Source organism: Charadrius vociferus, unplaced genomic scaffold (assembly GCF_000708025.1).
Source record: "Charadrius vociferus isolate BGI_N301 unplaced genomic scaffold, ASM70802v2 scaffold158, whole genome shotgun sequence".
In the NCBI taxonomy this organism is placed as follows: domain Eukaryota; kingdom Metazoa; phylum Chordata; class Aves; order Charadriiformes; family Charadriidae; genus Charadrius; species Charadrius vociferus.
Window position 1 is genome coordinate 2,277,506 of NW_009661372.1, and position 4,988 is coordinate 2,282,493.

Consider the following 4,988-nt stretch of genomic DNA (forward strand, 5'->3'; position numbering starts at 1 on the left):
CTGATGGTAATATTTTTAGGTTTGGGTTCAAATCATGAGGTACAGAGGAACAAGTAATGAGCTGGAAAGACAAGAAAAGATGATCTGGCTGGGTAGCTCCTTAATTTAATGCTCCTTAATACAGAAGAGCCTCTTCAGTGCAGGTAAGCTGAACGATGTAAATCTGTAGTACTTTGCAGAGCTCCCTTTCATTCTCTCTCAATAAAGAAGTTGGTGTTTGCAAGGATGGCTTCACTGTTTATTGAAGTGTGAACACGTTTCATCCGTGTATAAGATGGTAGTATGAGGCAGGGAGAATGAAAAGAGTGGTTCATAGTGCTGAAGAGATTTAAAAACAGCAAGTGAGAACAGAATCTGATTTAAATTATCTTGGAAAGTTTATGCACATTGGTGATGCTGCTAAATAGTTTTTAGAAGAAGGTAAAACAATGTTTAAAAAGGAAATCTTGAAAAGAGGCAGAAACTTAATATGTTCAATGAAAACTCAGTTTTACACAGAAAATCAATCTCTTCCTGATGCTGAAAGAAATCCATGTTCTTTTTGTAGGAATTTGATGTCATGACTATCAAACTGGAAGTCCACAAAATCCAGACAAGCAGTAGCCTTTGTACCAACTGTGAAAAGAAAGAAATCCTTACAATAAAACTAGGGAGTAATGTGTAAAAATCTGTTATGACCTCTTTATTTTTTTGCTTTAATTATTCACAACTATCTTGAAGATTTTGAAGGTCTCTGCAAACTTTACACAAACAAACTGAGTACAGTCTGCTGAGAACTACATTGAATTCACTGTGGCTTTGCACAGGGACAGTTTCTCTATATTAAAAAATAAAAGTGCAAAAGCAGGAGAGGGTCTACAACAGAAGATTATTCTTTTCTGTTCCATCCTTCCTAGCTATGAACAATTTGTTCACCTCTTCAGTGCAGCTGACTTGAAGACTGTTGTTGTTTCTCCCCTCAGTTTTCTTTTCTGTAGACTAAACAACCCCAATTCCTTCAGTCTTTCCACATGGGTCAAATATTAGAGCAGGCGTCATCTGGCTGTGTAGTTTTTAGCTGAAAATTTACCTTTATCCTTAAATGTGAGTAGAGGTTACAGATGAGTGCATTTTGTCACTTCTTGCTTTTTTTTTTTTTTTAAATTGGTCAAGTGACATGAAGCTATGGTGACAAAAATTACATAGCCCATTTAAAGAATATGTTTAAACTATCTTGTGTTTGCACAGGACGTTGCATTTTAGAGCTAGCAGAAATGCGTTATTTTGGTGCTGCTTGTCTTCTGAAGTAATCAGGCCTTTAAAAGAATAATTTGCTACTGCTTGACAGTCTTCAATTTAAGTAATAGTATCTGTAATGAGGTGTTTCATTGCTTCTGATGGGCTCTTTACAATTTAAAATGGGTACAGAAGAGAGATATATTAAGCGTATAGCATCTGACAGATTTTGATTTCTAGTAGTACTAGCATTGGCAGTAATTCTAGCACTTCCTTTCAGCACTACGGCATTTTACTGAGCTATGATTTATTGTAGCCATAGAGAAATATTTCATATCCAAACTGCTCTAGTATATCATGTTATACAGGTAAAAAGAATTCTGGGCATGACATACATAATAATAATGCTTTATGGTTCTGTAGACACTTTCATCAATGTTAACTGCTTGACAGCTGCCAAGATAAAACTTGGAGTAAGCACTGTGTTCTGAGGCTGCTGTAACTGAGCTTTTATTTTTATTTCCTCACTTTGAAATGGGTTTTTGATTCTCAAACCTGAATCACTGAAAGTGTGTCATCTTTCCCAAGCTTGATCTTTGTCTGTATTGTTTCACAATGCCATCATATTACTTGTCTTGGGTTTTTAATGTATCACTGGCAGACTAAAGTATGTTTAAAGCCAAACTTTAATCCCATAAAGACTAAGAAATGACACCACTTCATCTAATACATTGTCTGTATTATAAAATGGTTAAAAGCTATAAAATATCAGGGTGATTGTGATTGCATATAATTCTAAGAGACAACAATTAAAAAAACCAATTTAAGGTCCACAAATTGTAAGTGACTATATATGGCCTTTGTGAATAATGAAGAAAGACGTTTATGGGGAGTTTTGTTTGTGTTTTTTTATCTTTTCCTTTATGTGACTTCAGAAAGATGAAGTGTATCATATGTGCTGTCTCTTCTATTAAATCACTTGTAAAATGGCTTAGACTTGTCCTGTCATCTGGTGCACTTATGCAAAATAAATGTGCCCTATGCTCCGGATAAGTGTCTTCCTTTTGGTGAATAGTTTTTAAGCTTTTTAAATTTTGTATCCGAACACAATTTGAAGTGTCACCCTTTCCACTCTAATGGTCAAAGCATTTATTTAGGTGATACCAGCAACGTGTTTTCAAAATAGTGCAGCTGGAGCGAGAACCATTTTTGCTTTGAGCACATTTGTTTACAGGATATCAGAGCCATCTCTAATTGCACATCTCACTGCAGTGAGCATTTAGCACATAGTCATTCATTTGAATTCTGTTTTTCATACTGTCTGCAGTTGCATAAGAGTCCTTAGGGGAAAAGAAAAAAACTAAAAGTAAAACCTAGTTGTAAGGAAGTGTATAGTCAGATTTCTTTGTTTTCAAGGCAAAACCCTAAAACTTCTTAATAGCATTTTAAAATTATGTGGGTTTTTTTTTTTTTCTTTCTCTGATTTTTACTGGCAATAAAGTTTCTAGTTCTCCAAACACTTTTGCACATCCCTTAACTGTGGCTGTGGTCTCTCTTTCATGTAACTACCCACAGCTAAAGGTAAGTACGTAGGTGTTTGAAAAGTACAGCTTTGCCAATAACTTTAAGTTCCAGTAATCGATACTTCTAGCCTGATAATGCCCAAAGGTGCAAATCAAGATATGCAGCCTGTGGCTCTCTGGTTCAAGAGGAAAGTGGAGAGAACTCCTTCCTTAAAAAGGCCAATGGGAAGTCAAAAAACTTGTGAACAATATCCCATCACATGACTATGGTGAAGAATTGATCCAGCTTTGCTCTCTTCATGTGAGATTTTTAATTATTGTTAATATAGTTGTTGGGTTGGGTTTTTTTTGAGCAAGAGGGAGGTAGGGGAAGAAGGAAATAGGAAGAATGAAACGGAGAAAACTCATTAATTGTTTAGGAGGTAAAAAGCCACTCAGAAGTAACACTTAGAAGATGACTAACGTACTCAGCATTCAGAAAGCATGCAAATAGGATCGGTCCCCGCATTCCAAATACCAGAGGAGATTGTAATAGTCAAGAGGAAAAGCGGGGCTTGCGGCTGTTCAAGAAGAAAATGACAATCACAATTACAAGAGTTTTTCCTTTATGACTTATAAAGAAAGTGTTCAGATGTTTAGAGAGCTTTTATATGAAAAGTGGTAAATTTAAAAAAGACCCGAGTATCTAGAATGAGAGAAAAGGCTGCTTCAAGGATGGTTTTAAATGGACAAAAATATGTTGGTGGTTTGTTTCAAGATGAGTGAAAGGTGAGGATAAATGATATTTCTCTCTTCAACGCACTCTGGAGCCTGCTGTGCCAACAGAAGTACAATGTTAGCTTATTAGTACAGGAAATATGGCGTAGAAGATACAAAGAAAACAGATCTGTGTAATTTCAGTGTCCCTGAAGTTCAGCATTGTTATTACCATGCTAAAAGTAGTGTCTGATCAAGGACCCCATCTAACTAGTAGGTTTCTAATCAGTAAGATGCAGTGTTACTGAAAAGATGAATTAATTTACTATCTTACAGAATACACTACGTAAGAAAGATATCTTAAGCTACCTACAAAGATTTGGGGCCAGTTCTTCATCTGCATATTTCCTTTTAACTTTGAAAGAGATTTCATACTTACTCATATGCAGGTGCCTGCATACACTTGACTTAGGTACCACCCTATTTGTTGCATGTTTCAGGTCATTACGAAAATATACACTGACATAAAGAAAATATTTTATTAAAGTGGTAATATTCTTCCCAGATACATTGCCAATGAGAGAACAGGTTTCTGAGAAATACATACCATCATCCTTTGTCTATATGAAATAATTTTCTAAAAATTTTTGTATGTTAAATGTCTGCAGTAGCTAAAGAAACTCTGCCAGGATTACATAAGGATCTAGGAAAGGCCTGTAACTCTGCTTACAAGATGAGCAGTAAGTGCTCAGCTGTAGGCCAGTATTATATAGTTGGTGTTTTTCCTTAGTATCTTTTATTTGAACAGTGTTACGGTCAGTTATATGTAAACTCCTGTACAGTGACCCTAGTTAAGAATTTCTATGTTGCAGCATCTAGGAAAGTATGATGATTTCTCACTCTTCAAAAAAAAGCAGTATCCTGACTAGCATGCTACAATAACTCTGCATGTATTGACATTTTAGTGGTGTTTGCATGGTTTTGCAACATTCAAATGAATGCCGTTGAGGCTATTCTTCCCCCCTCCCTTATCTATTCTAAGTTGATTCTCCCTATTCTAAGTGGTTTATTTTATAAAAATCCTACTTGAGAGTGCTTTGTAAATTGTACATTTTTTTCCCCATAACTTGTTACAGCCATCACCATTATATTCCATCACAGGTTTTTTTTGTAGTGCTGGTAATGAATGGTAATGTGAATGTGTTTTTTCTGAGAAAGCTATTCTAGATAATATTCTGATTCTAGAAATAATTCTGATTCTCAGTTTTGGAGACCTACTCTGATGGCAGTGGGAGCCTTTGATGGCAGTGGGACCCTACAAGTTAGATGTTCACAGGTGCCTGAAGGATCTCAATATTGCATTCCCATTATCAAAAGAAGAACCAAGAGGCCTGGCATGAAAAGCTGGGGAATTTTGAACACCTTGTTCACTTTTGGGAAAGGAGCTTTCAGCCATTGGGGAACTTTTCAGTATTGTTTTTAGACTTTACAGGGTTAAGCTAGTGGAAAGGAGTAGAGTTTTAAAGATTTTTTAAGTGTCAGCAACCCCTAAGC